This window comes from Sminthopsis crassicaudata, chromosome 3 (genome assembly GCF_048593235.1).
Source record: "Sminthopsis crassicaudata isolate SCR6 chromosome 3, ASM4859323v1, whole genome shotgun sequence".
NCBI classification, from domain to species: Eukaryota; Metazoa; Chordata; class Mammalia; order Dasyuromorphia; family Dasyuridae; genus Sminthopsis; species Sminthopsis crassicaudata.
In genome coordinates, this window is record NC_133619.1 from 449,044,502 (window position 1) to 449,070,601 (window position 26,100).

General features: G+C 33.9%; 1 long non-coding RNA gene across 3 annotated transcripts in view; it reads left to right on the forward strand.

Moving 5' to 3' along the window:
• Positions 1-8,174, forward strand: part of LOC141562916 (uncharacterized) — a 74,945-nt gene extending 66,771 nt beyond the window's left edge. The window contains exons 4-7 of one of the 3 annotated variants that reach the window (XR_012488281.1): positions 977-1,063; positions 2,326-2,454; positions 2,902-2,977; positions 7,944-8,174. This is a non-coding gene — a long non-coding RNA (uncharacterized LOC141562916). The remainder of the gene's footprint in view (positions 1-976; positions 1,064-2,325; positions 2,455-2,901; positions 2,978-7,943) is intronic. The other 2 variants (XR_012488280.1, XR_012488279.1) reach the window with 2 other exon arrangements.
• Positions 8,175-26,100: the final 17,926 nt, after the last annotated feature.

Sequence of the window (26,100 nt, forward strand, 5' to 3'; positions counted from 1 at the left end):
TTTTATATAAGTAAAGAGATAATAAAAGATTGCCTGATTGTTCTTTATGAATTTGAATTACCAGGACCAGATAAATTAATTCATTGAATGCTGAAAATAGTGATCCCTAAGCTAACCTCAGTAGAATTCAAAAGATCATGGAAAACAGATCCTCTAGTAAAAGAATCAGAGAAATGGAAGCCCTGTACGCATCTGAAAAACTATAGGCTAATGAGCTTGACTTAAACTCTAAGTATATTATAGAACAGATCATTAAAGAGATCATGAACAGTTAGAACATAAAGCAATGATTAGAAAAGGCCAGAATGGCTTCATTAAGAATTGGTCAGGTTATTCTGATTTTATTTCCTCTTTATGACAAAGTCACTTAAATAAGCAATCTAGCAAATTCTTTAGATAAAATTTTATTAGATTTTTAAAATAATTTGGAAAGGATCTCATAATATTTCTGTAAAGATTTGAAATAGATGATGTCTATAGAATTAGTTTAATTCAGAACTCATTGAATGATATCATAGGCCAGACCTGACTCAGACAGTTCTGGTTACTTCAACATTAGAATGAAATGAGACAATCACAGAACATATGACAATTTACAAAAGAAGGTTTACCTAGCCATAAAGAAGGTAATTCAGAGCAGGGAAAGGATATTCATCAAGGATATAACATTTATTCAGTTGGAATCTTTCAGTTGAATCTTTCCTGCCTCTCTTTGGTGCCCATGATAGCCCATATTCACAAATCTGAGGAACAAGCCTGATGACTGATTGTGTCCTAATTTTTGTGCCTTTAGCAATAGAAAACTACATCAATGGCCTAAATGTTGAGTTCCTTGAGACATTTAAGTCCTGAGGATGGTTTCAATAACTTTTTAAAAATAGCTTTAAAATATCACTTTTGACAGAACCAGAATAGTATACAGTAACAGCAAAATTGAGTGCCGATCAACTCTGATAAACTCTTCTCTACAATACAGTGATCCAAGACAATTTCAATAGTCTTAAGATGGAAAATGCTGTCCACATCCAGAGAAAGAATTGTGGAGACAGAATGCAAAGCACAAGTACTATTTTCACCTTTTTATTATTATTGTTGTTCTTTCTTTCTTGTTGTTTTCATCTTTTATCATGGTTTTATTTCACAACATGATTAATATGGAAATATGTTTAAAATTATTGTACATGTACAACATATCAGATTGCTTGATGTCTTGGGAAAGGGGAAGATAAAAGAGAAGGGGAGAAAAAAATTTGGAACTCAAAATCTTAGAAAGATGAATGTTGAAAACTATCTTTACATGTAATTTGATGGAATATTTTTTGTTTTGTTTTGTTTTTTGCTGAGGCAATTGGGGTTAAGTGACTTGCCCAGGACCACACAGCTAGGAAGTGTTAAGCGTCTGAGGTCAAATTTGAACTCAAGTCCTCTTGACTTCAGGACTGGTGGTCTATCCACTGCACCACCTAGCTGCTTTTACATGTAATTTGAAAAATAAAACTATTAAGTTAATATATATATACATATATGCATATATATATATATGCATATATATATATATATATAATTTTTACAAAGATGGCTATACTCAAAATAAAATCATTAATGGTTTTGTTCCACCATGACAGTATAGTACCCTAGGAACTTAGCCTATTGTTTTCTGAGTCTAATGTCTGTGGTTTAAATAAAGATAAGAAATTCTAGACTGTTTGTTTTAAAGAAATCAACAGGGAAGAGTTTCCTTAATTAATGTCAGGCAATACTATTGTAATTACTTGAATTTTAGTTCAAAATTTATTAAGGGAATATTGGGAGAGCTACATGTTTATAAAGATTTTTTGCTTTGCTCTCTGTCTTTTAACCTTTTTATTAATGACTTGAATAAAGTCATAATTTAATCTAATTCAAAGATGACAAAGATTTGGAAAATCCCTAAAAGGGGTTTAGCACTCTGAAAGAGTTAGCTCTGAGAAGGAGAAAGGCACCATGAGGCATGATAGGGGGAAGGAAGGGAAAGAGGATGAGAGGAGAGATATCATGTGGCATGGAGAAGGAGTGAGAGGAAAGTCATCAAAAGGCAGAGTGCTTGGTGGGCTATAACCTAAAAGAGATTCAGCAAAGATGGCGTGAACCATGGGCAAATTTATTGGGGAAATTTAACCTCAGGGGTTTGACTTAATTGGCTAGATAGAGCAAGGTAGAGCTATCTGTAACATCCCCAAGGAATGAGATTGTAAAGTTGAGTTGATCCCCATTAATGCCCTTCCCTGCTTGCCTTAGGGAGTAATTCCATCAATACTTCAGTCTTTCTCTCTCAGTCCCACTTAGTTAGTTGCTCAGGACCTACTGCCACCATCACAGTGGGAAACCATGAAGAGCTGAGACAACCGAAACTGTACCATGTGAGTTTGCTAAGAACAAATAATGCTGATGAAGATAACAGTGATAGTAATGGTGGTAACTATGACATTTCTTGTGCTTATTGTTTATTCTTCTCCCCCCAAAGTTATAATTTCCTATTCCAAAATTTATCTCAGTTCCCTAAAGTTTATTTACATCCCCATTTAATTGGTTTTCGAATGTCTGTTTCTGTAAAGAGATCAATTCTAGTAGCTTCAGGTTTGTGTTTCATTATTATTCATGGGAACTGAGAGAGTGTGGGACAAGTTATTCTAGGAAATTCAGAAGGATAAGGACCAAGAACAGATTTTCTGAATTGTTGCAGGTGAGAGAGGAATTTTCTCGCTGGATATATGAGAAAGAATCTTTCATAATTTTTAAAACTTCCCACTGTGTCCCAGTCACATGGATCCACTGCTTTACTACAACCCAAATTGAGTTAATAACATGGTGTTTGAAGGAAAAGAGCTTTGGTAAATATGCTTCTTTTTATCTCTTCTAAAGTAGATTGAAGGCATTATGTAAAGAAAGATCATACCCATGGTGAATGAAGGAAGGAATTGGAATTCGCACAAAAGTGGTAAGGGAGTGTTATGCTGACCAGGTTTTTTTGTTTTTGTTTTGTTTTGTTTTGCCTAAAATGGTCTAATATGAAGAATCAAGTTAACCTAATCAATTCCCTACAGTTATTTCCATGTTGATCAGTATAGTTTCAACACAGAACAATATCTCTGAGCAAAGATTTTATGTCCAAACCTCATTTAAAAAAAGAAAAAGAAAAACTACACTATGGGAATAAAACAGTATGGTCAGAACAAAGCTTGCTGTCAACATAGCATAGAGGCCAAGGACAAGACAATTATATAAAAAGCAGAAAAGGGACTTTAATCCATCCTCTTCCTTATCAGGTATTAAAAAGGAAATTCAGGGCACATCCCTCTCTCTATGATGCACTTCAGCAGTACTAAAGCAGGAACTGACACATATTTCCAGATAAAACACTAACCCAAAATACCATCGTCTGTATATGAGTAAAAAGAAATTTTCAGGATATCCTCTTCTAAATGTAATGATTCTGAATGAATGCATTTTCTTTGAAAACAATGTAAAATATCTTGCTTTCAATTTCATGGAAGTTCCTTCCTTTATATGTTATGCCCATCTGGAACACTCTGGCTCAAACTGATCTGTAATCTGATCTCAGTGTTTTTTGCTCACCCAGTTTGGCATACATTATCAAACCCAGGAACTTAACCTATTGTTTTCTGAGTCTAATGTCTGTGGTTTAAATAAAGATAAGAAATTCTAGACTGTTTGTTTTAAAGAAATCAACAGGGAAGAGTTTCCTTAATTAATGTCAGGCAATACTATTGTAATTACTTGAATTTTAGTTCAAAATTTATTAAGGGAATATTGGGAGAGCTACATGTTTATAAAGACTTTTTGAGAAATCTAGATCATTTCACATTACATTTCCTGTTATCAATTAGTATCTTTGGTATAAAATGCATAGTGTAAAATTATTGAATTAAGTGAGCAGCATGAACAACTGTCTGTCTTCTGTCTATTTTTCTATTCAAAATCTACATCTGTAACTTTTACTAAGGCAACTAGGGAGTATAGTGGATAGAGTGCCAGGTGTGGAATCAGAAAGACTCCTTTTTGTGTGAATTTAAATCCAGCCTCAGACACTTATTAGCTGTTTGACTTTGAATAAATCCCTTAACCTCATCTGTCAAATAAAGCTGGTGAAGAAAATGGCAAACCACTCCAGCATCTTTATCAGGAAAATCCCAAATGGGTCTTTTAGAGCAGATCACAATTGAGATAATGAATAAAAATAATTTTCACTCATTAATTAAAATAAGTGGTTTTTCCCACTATGGCAACCAATGACAATTTGTCATTTTCCCTCTCATCATCAATTCTCATTCCTTGCCAGATATACATTGCTTCCTTCCATAACAATAATTGTCATTTATAAGGATGAGACTAAAACTAGGTTTTTATCATATGGGGAATTTCTGAATGAGGAATAACCTCTATTGATACAAATCAGCATTTCTAATTTTAGAGAGTTACCTGAGACACTAAGATACTAAATGATTTACTGGGATCAATAGTCAGTAGGTGTAAAAGTAAGGATTTAAACTCAGATTTTTCTAGCTCCCTCCTCTCAGAGTCACACAACTCTCAATCTCATTGTCAGATGAGGAAACTGAATTTAAGTGACTCATCTGTGCCCATACAACAAGGAAGCATTAGGGGAGAGATTTTATCTCATTATTGGAATTAATCAGAAAATGTTGCTGTCATTCCTAGGATAAGTAAAGAAAGGATGAATTAGTAAAAGGTTTAATTGGAGATTTTTAACTTGTTCTTTTTCTAGTTTTTTTAATCAGATACCTAATTCATTGGTCTGCTCTTCCCCTATTTTATTAATGTAATCATTTAGTTATACAACAAGGAATAGCAAGTTGTACATAATAGATTTGCAGCTTCAGGTGCAATCATATTTTTACTTTTCTACTGCATTATGGAAATGCTTGTTCTGTTTCATAAATTAAAAATCAAAATTTAAAAATAAATTAGTAAAATGAATATTATAGAATTTCATATCAATAGAATAATCTTAGCTGAGTAGTTCAGCCAGACAAATTTCTTTTACAGATGTACTATCAACATTCTAAAACAAAGAGCAAGATTTTATAAAGAGTAGCAATCTGTATATTAACAGTTTTACAGTAAAATATGGACATATTCCCTTCTGCTACAAAAATTTAAGGATGAGGAAATAACCCTTTTCATAAGAGGCAAAAACAATTTTCAAAACATGTGCCTATGTCTTTCATTATCTGGTTTCCATGTTTATCTTAAAATAAGGAAGTAAGATTGGATCTGTTACCCACAAATAAATATATAAACAACTTGTTTATTTATCAGTTATTTGATCTATTTTTCAAATATTTATATTTGGAGAAGTCATACCTCAACTGATAAGTGTGCTTTATTTTGGATTCTGTAGATTTAGATACCTATATTGTGCCATAATAGACTGCTTGACAATAGTGAATGTCACAGGTACATATTGTATAGAATGATGTGTGCTGGCACTCCTCACAGGTTTACAGGTGAATAAAATTATATTTATTTTATTTGTGTTTTAAAGGAATTTTTTTTTTGCCATGAAAAAAAAAAAAACATGGAAGGCAAAGGAAACACTAGTTTAGTTTATAAACTCATTTGTGAAACATTAAGGAAAATGATAGAAGATTGAGTCATATTGCCTCATGGAAGGAGGAATTAAAAATTCAGAAAACTTGGTATAAGATCCAAATAATCCAGTCCTTTTAAGATCACATACATATAGACAAAAAAACCGAACAAATTGCCCAATCTTATAAAAATTCTGTCACCAATGACATTGGAAGCATGATATTGAACCAGAATAATTCAGTGTGCTTAATGAGGAAATGCAAATTACACCCCAAAATTTGAAGAGCCTTTTTTAAAAATTTAAGAATCTTTTTAAAAAATTCTGAACTTAAACCTCAAGCAAATGAGCATTTCCATATTCAAAGTAGAACATAAAAAGAATAAGCATGAAACTGCGAATCTCTATTTTTATCTACAGCTTGTTTTTCTTTTCAAGCATATAATCAGTTCAACACATAACTTTCTTTCTTTTGTGTGTAGAGGCAATTGTGGTTAAGTGACTTGTCCAGGATCACACAGCTAGGAAGTGTTAAGTGTCTTGAATTTGAATTCAGATCTTTCTGACTCCAGGACCAGGTCAGTGCTCTATGCACTGTGTCTTCAAACTGCCCCTCAACACATAACTTTCACAGCTGTCATACTAATCTTTGGTTCCTTCTGACCTTTCTTCAGTGATCCTCTTTCTTTCCTCCTCCCAACCCTATTTCTGTATCATCCACTCCACTGGGGGAAAAAACCAAAAACAAACAAACAAAAACCCAGATGAACCTTTGCATCACCAAGCAAAAGATTATTGGGGACTGATTTCAAGAGTCTGAAAAGATGGAACGCTAGGAGCTTATTCATTATCAGGGCAAGTGTCTTTAACAAAGAAAGATCTAAAATGTGTTTTGAATGAAAGGAAAAAAAGTAAATTGGCAGATAGAAAATGTCAAACTTTTCCAGTCATTAAAAAGTGTTGTGTAAAAAGAATGAGTTTATATGTAAAGAAGTATGTGAGAAGAAAACGAAAGCTGTTAAAAGAAGTCATGTTTCTCTGTAGTGAATGGGACAGGTTTGAAAGGGAGAGGAGGAGATGAGAATAATTTAAGGCATAAACAATCTAATGAGTGATTAGAATTATATGTGGCATTCACAGATGGCAATAATCCTGAGAGGAAGGGCAGGGCAGGTGATTGTGCAAGACAATCATGCAAGTTCCTAATGTGAGAAATGGATGAGTATTTATTTGTTTTCCACAATGATACAAATTGAATTGGAGAAATGAAACTGAAATTAGAAAACTGAGACCCTCAGGGACAATGGTGGGTGATCAGAGTGGAGATTTTTTTCCCCCAAAAGAATGTAAAATGCAAACTCCTTAGGGGCAGGAATTGGGTTTTGTGAGGGCAGGAACCTTTTTGTTCTTTGCCCTTAGCTTTGCACTGTTGAAGCCCCCTTTGTGTATTCGGATGAAGGAAGGGCAAGACTACAGGTCTCCCTACCTGTAGAGAAAACATTTGTTTTGTGTTTTTATTGCTGGGGAAAATTCTCTCCGGAAGCTCTGAAGAACCAAGGGATGGGTGCTGCTGAGAAGTGTTCACTCTTGCACTCCCTTGCTGACCCTGTTCTTAGTTGACACTGGGAGTGTTCTTTCTCATGGGAAAGCAATACATTTCTTTTTGCCTCTCCTAAGACAAGTCTCTGATTGATTAATTGGATTGGGGGGGGGGGGAAGAGGCAGTGACCCTTATCACACATTAAGAATTCAAGTATCTAGCTAAAGAAATACACAATCCAATATATTAGTAAAGTTTCATTATTCTTGACAAAAGTTCGGGATGTGGTCATCTTTTTATCATGCTAAAAATGTACATTTGTTAAAGCATCTCTAAAAATTAGAATTTAATGACATTAAAAAAGAATTAAAAAAAAACAGTGAAGAGTTTTATATGGGACTTAAGAGTTGACCAAAATCTAGATGTAATTGGAGAGAATAAAAAAGAACCATGATGTTGCTGGATTTTGTGACCCATGATTTATAGATAGAAAGAAGAGGAGCACTGAAGTTATTATAAAAATATCCTGCTAATTCATAGTCTGAGTTAACTTTTCACTCTATTTTAATACTATGAAACTTAAAAAAATGATTACCTTGAAATTGTTATGACAATTAAATAGTATATGGTAGTATAAATAGTATATATTTACATAAAATATATATGTAAATAATATATATATATATGTATATACAAATATACTATAAATAATATATTAAATAGTTCACAAAAAGTAGGTTAATTTTCAGGCATTATTTTCTTTTCTTCTTCATTTTAATTTTATGCTACTAGGAAGGTAATCAGAAACACTAATGGTCCAGCTCCTAGAAAAGGCCTTAACAATTTTCAGAGATCCTGAAATAAAGGAAAGAACTTCTTCCTCTATTTTTTGATGCCTGGTCCTGGTTGCACTGTTCTACAATGACAAACAAAGCCCATAAAAAGCTTCCAGAAAACAGTTCTCTTCTCAGTTTCCTTGCTCTACTTGCACCTGAAATGAATAAATCAGAAAATGGGGTAAAAGCTTTAGTTGTTTCCTATTTGATTTACTTCACATTGGGTGCTATTATGACCACCTGACAGTCACTTTTCTTTTTGGAACAGATAAACAGGTAAGAGCAATTTCTATTCTGCTACAGCTTCCTAGCTGAAAGGCCCAGCTGCAATCCTTTACAATACCTCCCCTTTCCTATTTTGTTACTGTTTGTTCTTTCCTATTCTGTCTGGTTTTTCCATTTCACATTCTCTTCAATTCCATTATCCTTCTCTATTTTTCTCAGAGCACAAAAGCCCTACATCAGAATACACAGCAAAATATTGTCATATTTTTTGAAGGTGTCGAGAAAATGGTTCAAGTACTAATAGATCATTTGAATACAGCTAATACAGTATTTTTCAATATTTATTGAGTGTCTACAATAATACATGCAAACAAAAATGGGTCATTTTGGGGGTATGAAGATGACACAGGATGAATTTGTGCATATTCAATCACGACCTCCCTAAATGTCCCCATTACCATACATTTTTCTTTGACTAGGGTGGGTATTCAGCCTATGAGTTTTGTCAGCCCATATGTGCATATTAGAACTTTATCACATAGGTATGACTATAACCTAGATCTTTACATTCTAAAGCACTAAGCTTTAGTGGGATTTTTGTTAAAATTAAAAATTTTTGAATGTGATCAGTGGATGAGAAAGAAAAGATAACAATGAAAATGATATGAAAAACTAAAATTCCAATGAATCATTCTCAAGTAGGGAATCAAAATCACAAGGAAGACTAGAAGAAATACTGAGGAGATCAAATAAGTTGGAGTACCAGGACCCCAGAAACAAGTTTGGCGATAGAAAAAAGTAAAGTGAAGGCAGCCAATTTTATTTCTACTTCATAGAACTCCCTTCTCCCTGAACTCCCTACCTCCTCTCTTTAAGCTTTGCTTATGACAAATGAGAGACTGAAGATAAAATGATATGGATAATTGTTTGGAGGATGGCTAGGGATTTCTGAGTAGCCTAAATCAAGATTTGAAGTTGGGTCACTTTGGCTAGACTATTCAGGGCAGAGCAATATGGCTAAGAGTAGTCGGTAGAGATTGGGTTCTCTTAGAATAGAGGTATAATGTTGTAGTTTGGTTGTTGAAGTGGCACAAAGAACAAAATTCAATTGTGTCTTTTTGCAGAAGGATACCCAAGCTCCTTGCTACTTCAGCCAATAATAAGTACAAATATACTATGAATACTCAATACAAGCAACAAGATAAATGTAAACACAAGTACACTGGATCTTATGAACCTAGATGTGTACCTTGGGCTTCACTTGAATAGATTTCTAAATTCAGAGATTAGATACTTGGATTCCAGGATCTGCAACTTAAAAAATGGATGAAAAGGCTTGAAAGAATAAAAATTTGAGGAAGTAGCAGGAGTGCTGCCAATGAAGAAGAAAAATGGGAGGTTCCTAAGTAATGTGGCCACATTGGTAAGTCAACATAAAATTCATATGTTAAAAGGTGATGTACAAAAGAGAGAAATTAGGGCAGATAACTGAGAATAAATATGAGTGCCAAAGTCCCATTTGAATAATGTCAAGAAGATCTTCTTCCTATGTAAACAAGTTAATACGACTTTTATGATCAGATCAACAATAAATCAAGAATCATTTATAAAGTTTTTACTGTGTGTTAGCCATTGTACTAAGCAATGGAGTTGTGCTGAGCTGAGGCTTGCAATAAAAAGTAACAAACTTTAAAAACAAAACAAAAAATAATTGAAGCAAGAGGAAGTTTAAGGAAAGGATAAAAACCCCTTACTCTGGATTATTGGAAAAACATTAGAGAAAAGAAAAAAAAATGAAGATACTCCATTCCTATTTACTTTACCAAAGAGAATAATCTTCATACTGGAAAAGTAAAAGAAAAAAAAGAGATCAAAAGAGAAATAAAACCCAACATATGAGAAAGAAGAACAAATCAGCAAGCCTGATTGACATCTTGCCCTGCCAAAAGAATTTGAGGAAATGACTGTTAAACCACCATTACCTATGGTTAAAGAATAGGGAGACAGGCAAGATTGAAATAACACAAGAACAGCAAACAATGGAGACTAGGAGAAAGGTACCAAAACTTGAAAGAGGCAAATAATACAATTTTCAAAATGAAAAATGTAAATACTTCAATCAATAATGTAGTGAACTTGGCTTTGATTCCAAATAAGTTTCTAGAATGTATTTGAATGACTCATGAACACTTAGAAAAGAAAGAGTTGATCACTAGTTGCCTAAATGGACTTATAAAGATAAAAAACTACCCTACAGAAAACTAATTTTCTTCTCCCTCCCCCACCCCCTTCTTCCCTTCTTTTCTTTCTCTCATTCTTGGCAAACTTATTGGACTACTTAATTAAGGGAATCTTTTAAATCTAGTATATGAGAATTTTGACTTGACACCATAAAAATCTCTTAATATAAACTTGTGAACAAAATGTAGGGGTATGCACAGAATGAAAATAAAAATTAATTAGGTCCAAACTGGCTGAATTAATGAATCCTAAAATCATTGATCCATATTAGAAGGAAATATGTTATATATTATACCAAAGGGCTCTCTCCTTTAGTCTCTTTTGGTTGATTTTTTTTTTTTAGTAACTTGGTTCATCCCAGAAATGAGATACTTATATGAGTATATAGATAGCAGAGAGACAGAAGTGATTTTTCAGCAGATTGGAATAATGAGATAAGATATATTAATATATTATATAATATTATAATTATAATATGTATTACATGCAATACATATTAAAATATAATAGGGACAATGTGAAGCCCTGCATCCGGTTTCAAAAACTAGGTCATAAGTATGGGTTGAAAGAGACATGATTAGGAAACAATCATCTAAGAATTATAATGAACCTCAGCATGAGTCAGCAATGTCATTTAATAGCCATCAATAGTTATTAAAACGTTAGGCAGGGCTGATATTTAGTACAATGGAAATAATAGTCTCAGAATCTGAATAGTCTCAGACTCTGACCTGGTCACACAACATCTAGAGTATTGTGTCTAATTCTGGGCGTATTTTAATTGAAAAAATGGGGGGGTAACTAAAACTGGTAAGATGATTTATAACTATGTCTTGGAAAGATCAGTTGAAGAAATGAGTTTAGGCTAAAAAAGAGATGACTTGAAAGTACCATAAAAGCAGTCTTCAAATATTTGAAAAGGACAAGAATTAGATTTATCCTTTAAGGCTCCAGTGGGCAGAATTAGGTGGAAATTATATGGAAACAGAATTTGGCTCAATATAAAGAAAACCACCCTAATGATCAGAACTGTCCAAAAATGAAATGGATAACCTCAAATGAGTAATCATTAGCCATTTTTCAAGAAAGATAATATGAGCAAAACACTTAGAAAGCCATAAAGCTCTCTCTCTATATATATATCAGTTCTTGTGGTTACGTTTTAAGCAAATGTTAGATGAATACTTTGGGAAGATGATTATATAGCGCAAAATGTTTTGTTTGTGATAGATATTTTCTAACGTTCTTTCTAATTCTGCAGTACTTTTGGGCCCTAAAAAGTCCTTATAACCCAAGGACTGGGTTGACTGATTCCTCTAATTATTTCAATCGAATAATATCTATCTGTTTTTCACCTACACAATGTCTATGTACACATAATTGATTATTTACTTATGTGTTTTGGCTTATGAAAACCCTGTCATTAATGAATTTATATTTTACTTTTAGAAGTAGTACATTCATTTTTGTATGTGTGTTTAGCAGCAGCAATATTCTGTGTACTAAAGTAGATAAAATGAGTGGTTCATTGATATCTTTGTTTCATGTTCATATCCTTACTTTACGAATTGTATATATTTCTGAAAATTATGCAGAGAAATTTATGTATTTAATACTGTTCTACTGATTTCCTTTACTTTTTTCTGGATTTGTTATTTCATTTTTTTTAATTTTTATTTTCATTTTTAATACAATAAATCATATAGTACATTCTTAAACAGTCTTAATATTTAAGACTTCTGTCAATCCTTAGTCTACATATTTACTTCACACTACACAATGAGCCAAGAAATTTTATAATCACTGTGACCTAAGTATAATCATAATATCTTTACTTAAATAATCATCCTACTTTTCCCTCTGATATTTTTCTGTCTAAAATAGAATATCTTGTTTATAATCTTGACTGTAGCCTTCCTTGTGATCCCGTAATTCTGTGTAATCTTGGAAATTCTCATTCCATTCACTAAGCAGCCATATAGTCAAAATTGTACTATTAGTGGTGGCATTTACTGAAATATAGGTCTAACATTTCTTCTGCGCTTTGCTTTCTTTCAATCTATTCCAGAAGAGTATAATTTGGAGGAGGAGGTTATGAATCTTTTTTGTGTTGTGATCCCTTTGAGGATCTAGCCTATGGATATCTTCTCAGAATCATGTTTTTTTAAATGCATAAATACATAAAATTATAAAAGAAATAAATAACATAAAAATATAGTTATTAAAATTACTTCAAAAACATAGACTATTTAAGAAGTCTTAATTTAGAGAAAAAAAATTTTTAAACAAGTGGGCAACCGTGTTAGCACCCTGGACACCTCAGAATCAGCTGGAGTCAGGATAAGCAAAAGTCTTTATTGTTGGTCTCTAGTGGCAAAAGCCAAGGGGGAATGGACACTTAGGATCTCTGCAACCTCACTTCCTCATCTCTCTTGCAGAAGTGACCCTGGCTAGTCTCCCTCCACCTCCTAGTCCCTCCCGCAATTCTCTGTACACACCAAATGATTGGGCCAGCACAGGATAGTGGGAAGGGCCATTTTCTAAGCATAGTCTTATAGAGTATTATTGTCCAATCAGTAATTTGCCTCAAGTGCTCTATTGTCTTACCCCAGTGCATTGACTCAAGAGTTTCAGCCCTTTACATCTCCCGCTTCCTTTTGTTTTAAAACACAGGTGGTCATGTCATCCCTGACTTCTCAGAAAGGTGAGAACCCCAAAAAGACAGTGATCACAACTCCCCTGACTTCTCAGGAAGGGAGGTGAAAGCAATAAAAAGGAGATGATCACACCCTCCCCGATATCTCAGGAAGGAAGATGAAAAGCACCAAAGGGAAGTGAGGATTGCTAGCAGATTTCTGGGCTAAAGGATCTTATTAGAAGCAGGTATACATAAACCCATCAGCATGGGAGGTTTTACACAAGCACATAGCAATAATGCACAAGCCATTAGTGATGACTCTCCCACAGCCAGTGAATGCTCAATGTGGTGTAACAAACATGAATTATACATTCAAGAAGTGATATAATAAACAATATAAATCAATATGATCTTCTAAAAGATTTCCAGAAGTCCTAGAAGGAGAGTATGTAAACCACAGTCACACATACACCTCCTTCAACAGCCAAGAGATAGTCCAAAACCAATCTATTGCCCACTGCTTCACATATCAGGGACTCCAATGATCCCCACAAGTTTTTGAAGTCCCGCAACAATCTTTTTATATGTTAGGGAATCCAATGATTCCTGCAGATTTTGAAGTCCTACAACAGTTTTATCATTTCTCAGAAAATCCAATGATTCCTGAGGGTTTTCAAGTCCTACAATAGTCTTATCATGTCTCAGAGAATCCAAAGATTCCTAAGGGTTTTGAAGACCAACAACAGTCTTATCATGTCTCAGAGAATACAATGATTTCTGAGGGTTTTGAAATCCTACAACAATCTTTTCATGTCTCAGGGATTCAAATAATTCCTGAGGGTTTTGAAGTCCAACAATTTTTGATGTCCATGAGTCAAATACCATAAATGCCAGGTTCTTTCAGTGATGAGCACAGTCAGCAATGGAACCACCCTATGTTTCTTGGGTCTTCTCCTTCGTTTCAAGGATTTGCTCTGTCTCTCTCTGATGACAAGGCGAATACGGCTCATTGGCATCCACCTGATTCCTTCTCCATCTGTGGAAATACAAGCAAACCTTCTCCCCAAAGCAATTAACCTACTGGTCCCTTCCATTCACCACTTTCTGGGTCTCTCCACATCACCTGGCAATTATCTAAAGACAGTGGAGCTGCTCACACTGGACACTGCACTTCCACTGGGTTATAAAACCTGTCTGCTGGAGCCAGTGCATCTTTGTCAAAAATCAAGAAGTTAATAGTATAAAGAGCTAGATTTAGAAGTTCTCTAGGGTAACCTGTGGCTCCCCCTTTCTTTTGTTTTTGGAGGAGCATCTTAATGTCTCTGTTTCTCCTCTACTATTGCCTGTCCTTGAGGATTAAAGGTATGCCAGTGGTGTGTAAAATCTTATACTGTGCACAAAAGTGTGCAAAATGTTTAGAAGTATATACAGATCCATTGTCTGTTTTTATTGCTTGTGGCACACCCATAATTGCAAATGCTTGTATAAGAAATTCAGTGACCACTCGGTGTGTTTCTTTTGTTGCTGGTGTTGCAAAAGTGAATCCTGAAAAGGTGTTTACCACAACATGGATAAAAAACAGATGACCAAAAGATTTATAATGGGTCACATCCATTTGCCAAATTTCATTAGGTCTCAAACCAGGAGGGTTCTTCCCTCGAGGGAGTGTAGGAGTGTGGAAAGAATGCAAGCTGTACAAACTTTTACTATGCTCCTAGCTTCTCTCTTCTTATTCCAAATTGAAAACGTAAAGCTCAAGCAGCCTGATGATATTTAAAATGTGATTCTTGGGCTTCTTGAAATAAAGGAGTATTAGCCAACATGGTTAGAAAGCTATCTGCCTTTGAATTACCATCAAAACTAGGACCTGGAAGTCCACTATGAGAGTGGTCATACAAGATATAAATCTTACCTGGATGCTATCTCATTTGCTCTTGAAGTTCCTTAAAGAGCTGATATATATTAGAGGATACAAATTTTATTTGAGCTGTGGCACTTCTTTGTACCACACCTACTGAATAGATCAAATCAGATATTATATTTATATCCCCTGGATAATAAGTAAGAGATAGAATGATTACATATAATTCATTCTGCTGAGTGGATTGAAAAGGAGTTCTGACTACTCCCTTTATAGTTAGTCATGAGAGTATAAAGTACAAATATTATGTTTGGATGCATCTGTAAAGATAGTTGGTCCTTTAAGAGGAACTTTAGAAACTTTTTCTTCAAGAATCCATCGCCAATTATGTAATATTCTGGTTATCGTTAATGGAGACCTGTGTGTAAAATTTGGAGCCATGGCTAATAAAATTTGCCACTCTGGGATGGTTTCACAACATACCCTAGTTTGTGCATTAGTATAAAAGATGTATCTCTTGTCAAGTCTTATCCCAAATAATTGTACTGCTCACTTAATGGACCTCAATAAAATTCTAGCCACAAGCACTGGGTAAGGGGTAAGGCTTTATTCTGGTTGTGCTGGGAGGGTCACCCACTCTATCACACTGTCTCCTTGATAAAGGACTGCTATGGATGCCTCTTGTGTAGCAAAAACTGATATTTCCAAGGGTTTTTGAGTGACTCTTTCAACCACATTGGATAAAGCCAGTTCCATTTCTCTCAAAGCCCCTTGAGCTTCTTTTGTAAGCTGGCATGGTGAGTTTAAAGTACTCTCTCCCCTTAAAATGTCATATAATGGTTGCAATTGATAGATAGTCAAACTTAACACTGAATGTATCCATTGGATATCTCCTTATCAATTTCTGGAAGTCATTTAAGGTGTTTAGCTTCTCTGTTCTTAAGGAGAGTTTTTGTACTGTAAGTGCCTTAGGATATACTTCATATCCTAAATATTGAAAAGGAGCATGTCTTTGAATTTTTTTTGGAGCTATGTACAATTTATACTTCCTTAGTGTTTCCATGGTCTTTTGTAGACATTCTTCCAACATTTGTTCCTCAGGCGCACATCCCAATATATCATCCATATAATGTAATAACATTACTTTTGGAAATGCTTTTCTTAAGCAGAAACATACATTTGGCACATAGTAGGGCTGTTTTTCATTCCCTGTGGCAAAACTGTCCGTTCATATCTTTTATAAGGCTCAGCTGAGTTAACACTGGGCACTGAAAAGGTTTTCATATCCTCCTTATCTAGAGGGATAGAATAGAAACAATCCTTAATGTCTATAACCCAGAGAGGCCATTCTCTAGGCAATTTAGTTGGAGATGGAAGTCCAGGCTGAAGAGTTCCCATAGTTTCCATATGTTCATTTACCTTTCTTAAATCAGTCAACATCCTCCATTTTCAAGATTTCTTTCTTACAACAAATACTGGGGAATTCTTATCTTTTTCACTATACCCTGCTCTACTGATCTTTCTATCTGTTCTGACCAAAGTATAACTATGTCCCCTTTCACCTTAGCATAGCTAAAATGAGAAATATTTTAATTAAAAATTTTCATTCTGGAACTAATTCTTGGATGAGTTAAGGAGAATCTTGAAATTGTTTATTTTTCTCCAGGTAAGCAATAGATAGATATATTGGCAGGCTGAAAATGAGGTCTTTAATTCACACTTACCAAATACATAGATTTTAACCTTTAATTTTTAGTTATGTAGCTATTTAAAATTTTTCATTAGAGTATAATTTAGAAAATTAAAGGAAAAAAGGCAAAGTATTTTGTAGAAGAAAGTCATTCACTACTTCAATAAATATTTTTTGTATTTATAGCATGCATTACACAGAGTATACACAAAAAGCAAATACTTTGTCATTTTTTCTCAATAGTATTTTATTTTCCCAAATACATGTAAAGATAGTTTTCAGCATTCATTTATGTAAGATTTTGTGTTCCAAATTTTTTTCTTCCTCCCTTTTCTTTCCCCCCTCCCTGAGACAGCAAGCAATCTAATATGGATTAAACTGTACAATCCTTCTAAATATATTTCCATATTTGTCACATTGTGCAAAAAAAAAATCAGACTGAAAGGGAAAAAAACAGAAGAAGAAAAATTAAACAAATGAACAAAGTAAAAATAGTATGCTTTTATCCACATTCAGTCTCCATAGTTTTCTCTCTGGTTGTGGATGGCATTTTCCATCCCAAGTCTATTAGACTTGTACTGGATCACCAAAGCAAACACTTTGTAAAAGAAAACTGGTTCTGATAGGCTATCAGAGAGATAAGTAGAAAAAAAAATTCCCTAAAATCTTTATTGGAAGTAGGATGAGAATAAATTACATTTATACATGTATTGGCACATATGTACATGTCTATGTGTATGTGTCTATATATAGATGAATATGTGTACATTGAATGTAAATGAATCACAAGATTGTAGGATTAGAAGCAGAAATTCTCTTAATCTATTCATCCCTAAAAATTTGTCACTACTACATCATACCCAACAATTGAACATCCAGGTGCTTCCTTGAAGAGTTACAATGATGGAATAGCCATAACCTCCCAAATGAGCTCATTTCACTTATAGATGGCTCCAATTGTTAAGAAGTTTATAAATTCATTTCTTTATGTAAGTCTACCTATTTCCCTTGATTCTACCCTCTTGGATCAAATAGAATAAAGCCTATCCCTTTTCCCACATATCAACCCTTCAAATACTTGAAGATAGCTATTAGATGACAAAGCCACAAGCTGTAATAGAAAAAATACTAGAATTAAATTAAAGCCATCTGTAGTCATATGAAAAAATACTTTAAATCATTATAGATTAGAGAAATGAGAAATATCGCCTCATACCTCTCAGATTGACTATGATGACAGGAAAAGATAATGATAAATATTTGAGATGATGTGAGAAAACTGGAACACTAATGCATAGCTGGTGGAGTTGTGAATGAATCCATTCATTCTGGCGAGCAACCTAGAATTATGCCCAAAGAGCTATAAAACTGTGCATATGCTTTGACACAGCAGTACCATTACTGAGTCTGTATCACAAGGAAATCATAAAAGAGTGAAGTCAGAGGTAGACATATAGGTTTGTTGAATGAAGATTCTGCAATTGTTGAGTTCCCTTAGAGATTAAAGATAAAGGGAGAAAGAAAGAATCAAGAAGAGTTCTTTCCAGGCTAAAAACAGGGTGAAGTGTGAACTACAAAACTTCCCTCTGAGAATAAGTATCATATATATTTTTTTTCAAGAATGAGTGTTGTTTCAGGCTTTTTTAACCCCAGAACTTTAAACACTTTTGTGTTTGAAAAATATAGTATTTTGTAATATTTCAGACACTGAATAATGCCCTCATTTGGGGGCAGAAAAGCTGGCAATAATTGAGAAGTTTTAGAAATTAATTTGGTTGAAGCCTCACATATTTTTAATTTGTGTATTTAGTCAAATGTCTTAAGATGTTTTAAATATGTTTGAATTGAGTATAAGTTGAACTATTTAGGTATCTTCCAAAATTTAAACTATTCATTTATGATTAAAAAGAAGGCACAATGCATGAGAAGCTGAGTTCTAACTATGGGTTTGTTTCAGCCATTTAAGTAAAATGAGAAAGTTTTCTGTTACTTTTCTATTTCTTTTATTAAAGATCCTGAGAAAAAGGAGGAGAAGGAGGAACAGAAAGATAAAAAGGTGGATGAGGAAGAGGAAAAAGAAGAGGAGGAGAAGAGGGGGAGGGGGAGGAGGAAGAAGAAGAGGAGGGAAAAGGGGAGGAGGGGGAGGAGGAAGAAGAAGAGGAGGGAAAAGGGGAGGAGGGGGAGGAGGAGGAGGAGGAAGGGGAAGAGAAGCAGGAGGAGGAAAAAGAAGAAGAAGAAGAAGAAGAAGAAGAAGAAGAAGAAGAAGAAGAAGAAGAAGAAGAAGAAGAAGAAGAAGAAGAAGAAGAAGAAGAAGAAGAAGAAGAAGAAGAAGAAGAAGAAGAAGAAGAAGAAGAAGAAGAAGAAGAAAGAGAAGGAGAAGAAGGAAGAAGAAGAAGGAGAGAAGAAGAAGAAGAAGAAGAAGAAGAAGAAGAAGAAGAAGAAGAAGAAGAAGAAGAAGAAGAAGAAGAAGAAGAAGAAGAAGAAGAAGAAGAAAGAGAAGGAGAAGAAGGAGAAGAAGAAGAACAAGAAGAAGAAGGACAACAAGAAGAAGAAGAGAAAAAGTGACTTTCTATCAGTGTTTGTGTTTTTGGACACTGTATTATGAGCCAGTGAATATTAATCAATCAGCCTTTATTAAGCATCTACATGTATCAGGCATGGGAACAGAGACAAAAAAATTTCAAACAATCCCTGTTCTTGAGGAACTTACAGTCTTTCAGGGGAAAAATTGTGCTTATAATAAGGATATACAGAACAATATACAATATATTTTGTGTGTGTGTGTGTGTGTGTGTGTGTGTGTGTGTGTGTGTGTGTGTGTAAATTAGTGGGAGTGGTACTAGCCAGATGGAGAGATTAGTAAAGGATTTGAGGAGACTAAAATGTGCTGCTTGAACTGCATCTGGGAGGAAGTGAGGGATTCTATGGGGCTGAGGTAAGCAAGGAGTGCATTCCAAGAATGAAGAAGTACCAATACAAAGATACTGAGAAGAAACACAGTGCAGAGAGTTTGCCAGTTTCTCTAATAGAGGATGGGAAAAGGAGTAATAAATTAAAATAAAATAGATGGTCAGTATAATATAGTATGTATAAAACTGCTACCCTGATATTTGAATTTAAAGCTAGACACTTTGTTTTGACTATATGCAAATGGTTTTTTCCCCCAGCTTGGCTCCTGTAATAAGTTAATAACTAAACACCTGGGTGATTGTTACCAGGGATATCATTATTCTAATCTGTGGCAAAAGTTATGCTGGGATAAACATTGGTTATTGCAACCATTTACAGGGCAAACATTTATATATACAACTCATAAGCAGAAGACTAGTTGTCCTGGTTAACGCCACTATTTATTAGCTATGATTTGTTTTCTCTATGTTTCTTTTGGCATTGAGAATTACAGTTATTCGTATTCATGTTAAATATTCACAAATTAGCAAACTGAAAGTCAGGAATATCACGTTTGTGATTTATTCAATACTTACTCCTTTCTGAAAGACAGTGAGCTGTATTCAATTTTACATGTACTTTGCATCCTGTAAGAACCAGTTTGGTGGAGGGAAAGGTTAAACCTGTGAAATAGAAAACCTGAGACTTTATAGCCAGAAGCCTGATCATATGAATGACTAGAAAATTTAGCTTCCTCCCAAAAAAAAATATATATATATATAATAAATCATTGATATAGAAAAGCAGTTAGTTTATGGATTTTGTTTTATGGGCATAAAATACATATTTGGTCTTAGATGAATTATATGTGTTTTGTACAGAAATAAAAATGAGGAAATGTTAAGGTAACTTTCTTGAGGAAAAGATGGTGTCTTATCCAGTTTTGCTTAAGTTGAAGGCATAAACCTAGTTCCCTGCTCAGATAAGTTTGCAACATAAATAGGTGTGAAAAAAAAATGTTATTCTTTGGTAAAATGACAGGTATTTACTTCTTACATTTTCCCAGGGAAGAAAATGAATAGTTCAAACAGTAAAATAAAGCCTAGCAGATCATTTTACTATTGTACTAAAAATTCATATTATTTATAAAAGGAAATGATACAAGTGATAGCAATAGTATTCAGGCTATCATAATAGAAACAAAATTTGCTGATATTAGGAATGGTTAGCTATGTATTAGTATGATTATTTCCCAAACATGCTCAGAATTCCAGAGAAGAATAAAATGGGGGATCTTTCTCCACTGAATATTAATGATTGTTTATAAAAACAAAAGCTAAGGGAACTCTTCTTGAACTTTCTGCATGGGTCCCCAGGATTAAGATTCTCTGTGTACATTGAGGCAATTGTAGCTAAAATAATATAAATGGATACTCAACTGCTGCACTGACAAAAATCATACTACAGGGTGCTCAATCTTATATTTTAAATTTGACTTTGGAAACTCCTAAGAAACATTCTGTCCTGTTTATACTGGCCAACAAGTCCTTCCTTTTACCTAAATGGTTCATTTGAAGTAAACCATGCATATCTAATGATGAGCTTTTGCTGTATATATAAATATATTTCAGGGCCATAAATTTTACCTTTACCCCCTACCCTGTGAGTAGAAAATAAGAGTAATTAGCAAATTAAACAAGAGATTCTAATGGAAGAGAGCAAATGACCTCATAGGTAGCAAGCAACCCAGAAACAAGCATTTTTTATAAGTCTTGTTACATGTTAGACATTGTGTTATGTTCTAGAAAAAGCAAAAACAACTCCTGTTCTCAAGAAATGTATTAGTCTAATAGAGAAAGAAACATTTTATATATATAGAACACACACACACACTTCACAAAATTATTCAGAGGGAGATGAAAAATAATCTCACTGGGGGAAGGTACTAACATCCAGAAGTACCATAAAGGTCTCCATCAGAAAGTGAAATATTTTAGCTACTTGGAAACATAGTGTATAAAAATTGATGAAGCTTTTATTTTTGGCTGACGCAATTGGGGTTAAGTGACTTGCCCAGGGTCACACAGCTAGGAAGTGTTAAGTGTCTGAAATCAGATTTGAACTAAAGTCCTCCTGACTTCAGGGTTGGTGCCCTATCCACTGTACCACCCAGCTGCTCCACAGTCTATAAACAATTAACACAGACGGCTATCTCCCCTGAAATCTCTGTCCTTTCCTGAGTGGTATAGGATTAGGTTGGGAATAAAAAGATGTGGCTTTAACATAGTTAATTTTGAACTTCACCTTTTTACATTTATATAATAGAGAAAATGCTTTCCCTATATCCCTCACAGTTGTTTTGAAGAAATAGGTATAAATTGTAAAGCACTAGATAAATGTGAACTGTTACTGGTGTGAAGAGATAAAGTAAGCATCTGCTTTATAAAGAGAAAAGTACCAGATTGTTTTTTTTTCATTTTATAACACACCTACTTTCTTTTCCAATTTGTGCTCAAACTCACACATGGGGTCTCCAAAAGGTACAACTATTAATATGTTCCCTTAGGGAATTAGAAGTACCCTGACAAATCATGATTCTAAACTTATGCCTTCCATATTTTCACCAGTATGTTTCCCATCAATAATCAATTGACTTCATCAGTTTACAGAAAAAAAGATTTGTGGATATCTCCTCAAAATGGCAAAATGAATTATAGCCCTGCTTTCTCAAAGTACTGTTTCTGAGAGGATGAAAATAGAGAAGCAGAATGAGTAATGAGCAAAAAATACAAAAATAAACTACAGTAAATGCATTTTTCCAGCCAAGGTTTACACAAAAAGACAGGCAGAAATCTATAAGCACTAGGAAGGAGTCCATTAAGGAAAATAAAATCCAAGAGTAGAATATATGGGCCAGGAATGAGCCAAAGACAATTGAAGCCTGCTGTTGGGTATCTAAAGACTAAAATTAGGAGCATGGAAACCTGGAGGCTGCAACTATGTTAATCTGATCTTAAATAAAAGTTTGGGAGGTTTTGAGAATTGGAATGGGAGGGTAACAATCATTCTACTACCTGGATCCGACTCAATTGGCACAGATCTGAACATCCCATGGGAGCCTTGAATAGTACAGCATTCAGCACCTAGAGGATACAATAGAAGAATCCTAAGTAACATAAAGGCTAAATAAGGCTCTATTATTCTTCTTAGTAGTATATAGAGCCTATGCCTGCCCAAAAGTCCCAATTCAGGATGTAAGAGTGAAAAAAGTGGCTAAACAAATGAAAATGATGTCATAGAGCCAGGGACACCTATAACACAAACTTAAAAGAAAAGAATTCATAAATTCTATAACTGAAGCCTTGAACAAAAACACAACTTTTCCATAAGCTCTGCTAGAATTCCTAGAAGAAATGAAGAACTTAATATTATTTTAAAAATATAAGTCCAGATGAAAGATCAAGAGATAAAATGAGTGTTCTAAAGGAAAGCATTAGGAGAATAACCAGATTACCATAGAAAATACAAAACCTTACCCAATAAACTCTCAAAAATTATATTGAACCAAACATAAATCAATTGCTAAATAAGACAGCACGAAATACTAGAACAAAATTGAAACACTGAAAAATCTATTAACCAAAACAATTAACTTGGAAAACAAGTTAGAACTTAAGCTTAAAAATCAATAGATTACCTGAAAATCACAACTCTTCACTTACCTATAGTATTTCAAGAAATTACTCTTGAAATCTGTATAGAGATATTTGAAGCAAAGGACAAAGTGAAAATAGAAAGAATCTTCTGGTTACTTCTTAAAGAAAATGCAAAACAAAGATCTCCAAAAATTGGTTAACCCAAACCCAGAACTTCTATGCTTAAGAAAAAATACTTCAAGAAACAGAGTTAATGTACCAATACACCATAAAGAAACAAGACATAATACTTGGCATCTAGCATTGTTGAGAAAAGACTTTGTAATATGCTCTTCTACAAGTCAAAAGATAAAGTTTTACAACCAAAAATAATTTACCCAACAAAAGGAAAAAGAAGATTTTTAATGAAATAAGAGTTTCAAGCATTCCTGTTAAAAAGACCAGATAATTGTAATGCAAACATAGGAATCAAGAAATATATAGAAAGAGTCAACATCAACATTAGCATCTTCAGTAGTAAATGACATAGCAGTTTAAAAAGATAGAGGCATCAGGTACAACATAATTATATAGTGTTTAAGAAACCAAAAGATTTTAATTGCTGGAATAAGAACTCATTATTCAATAAAAATTGCTGGATAAATATTAAGCAGTCTGGTAAAAGTTAGATTTAAATAAACATTTATTTATGTGTTAGATTTAAAAGGTCACATCATGAACAAATGAGAAGAGCAAAAAAGGAAATATCTTTTGCAATCTTCTATAGAAGAAGAATCCATAACTAAAATAGATATAGAAAAGTTTTCAGTTATATATTAAACATTTTTTTGCACAAAAAATTACTCTCAAAATGAGAAGGAAAACAGATAATTGGGTGTTTCTCTGATGTTCTCACATCCAAGATATATGCACATACACTGTGTATATATATATATATATATATATATGTGTATACATACACATATATATGTATATTTAAATAAACACGGATATACATTGGAAATATATATATATATATATATATATATATATTTAACTCTATATATGGATATACATTGGATATCCATCATTATGGAATTGATTCAAATTTATAAGGATAAGAGCTACTTTCCAATAGATAACTGATCAAAGAATATGAATAGTGAATTTTCAAAGGAAGAAATACAACCTATTCACAAAAATTTGAAAAATATTGTTCCAAAATCATTAATAATTAGGTAAATGTAATTTAAATCAATTTTGAGGTAAAAATCACACACACATACATATATATATATATACTTATAAAAAGCACACACACATATATATATATATATATATATACACACATACATATATTTTCTTACATGTTTCTTGAGGATAGAGATTGTTACTTTTGTCTTTGTATCCCTAGCACCTAGACAATGTCCAATACATAGATGGCATTTAATAAATATTTGTTAATTTAAAACAATAAAAAGGGACTTACTAAGAATATATCACAAAGTTCTTGCAAAATATTTTTCCGCCAAACCTGTGAATATAGTCTGTGAATAAAGTGAGTTTATAGCAGTAGAGACTTGCATAGAGAAGATGTGACAAAAAGGTCCTTGCTCTTGGCTCTGGAAGCCTTTTCTTTTTTCTTTTCTTTTTTTTTTTTTCTTTTCTGGAATCCTCTGAAATTTACTGTAGGGCCTGGCATAGGTCAAAGAGGAGTCATCCTTTTTGGCTAGGTCTTCAAAGGCTGCTTCTCCACTGGGCGGGGCGGTTACGCTGTTGGGTTTTGCCAATCTGTCATTGATGATATTACTCTCTCCCTCTGATTTTTCTTGAGGGCTTGGGGAGGGAAAGATTGTAGTTACTTTCCTTCAATCTCTCCAGATTTTGGAAGGTTCATGAGGTTGCTGCCTGGGTAAATCCATCTTAACCTTGCTTCTTGGTCACTGGATTAAGGAAGCAAATATGAACAAGACAGAAGTGACTCTATTCTCCCAGCTACCAAGAAGAGATGGGAATTAGGGCAGCCTTTTCCCCATTTGGCTTTCAGGTCTAGCTCAAAGTAGACCTCCTTGAAGCTGCACAAGGAATAGAAATGGACAAAGGGGAAGTTCATCCCTTTTGTACACTTATTCAGTTCCAGCTCAGAAATCCGAGTCATCAGTTCTTCCAGTTCTGCAAATAATTCCCCTGAGTCATTGACATGGTCACTTAAACTAAAAACAGGTAGGGTGTAGCTGAATAAGCTCCAAAAACATACCCTCAAAAGCCATACAAGGTATGATTTGATATACCCAAAGGATTAAACCCAGAGCTGGAATGTAGCTCAGATATGATATGCAACATTCAAAAGGAAAAGCATTGGTAAAAGCAGGGTGGAGTAGAACAGTATAACAAGTACCTCTGGACTTTTGTCCCAGACATAATCCACTACATTTGTTGTCTCTCCAAGATCGAGAGGATGACTGCAAAGGCTTGGGGATGTCTTTTATCTACCATCATTAATTCAAACCCCAACTGACTATGTTCTCCTTATTGTTATGGACCTGAGATTAAATGTCAGTTCCTTCTAGCCATTTAACATTAATTAGCTTCTACCAAAGGATAATTATTTCAAACATCAAGTTAGGGGAAAAATGTTTATAAACCTTTTTCACTCTTTGGGGCACATATTTTCCTCTTTACAGCCATCTCTGGAAGAATAGGTTCAAAATTTAGCTCTTTTCCTCTTATAGCATTGGTCCTATCAAGTTTTCATTCAATAGCAGCCATTGGAGGGGTCCTCATTTGATCTTTTTCTGATATGGGTCCAGAAGACAATCCTTGTTTTTTGGGCCATTGATGCTGGGCTGCCTAGAACGCTCAGCCTGGTGTACTGGATTATTCTTAAACATAAAATAAAACACTTAAATTACAAAACACAATTCTCAAATACAA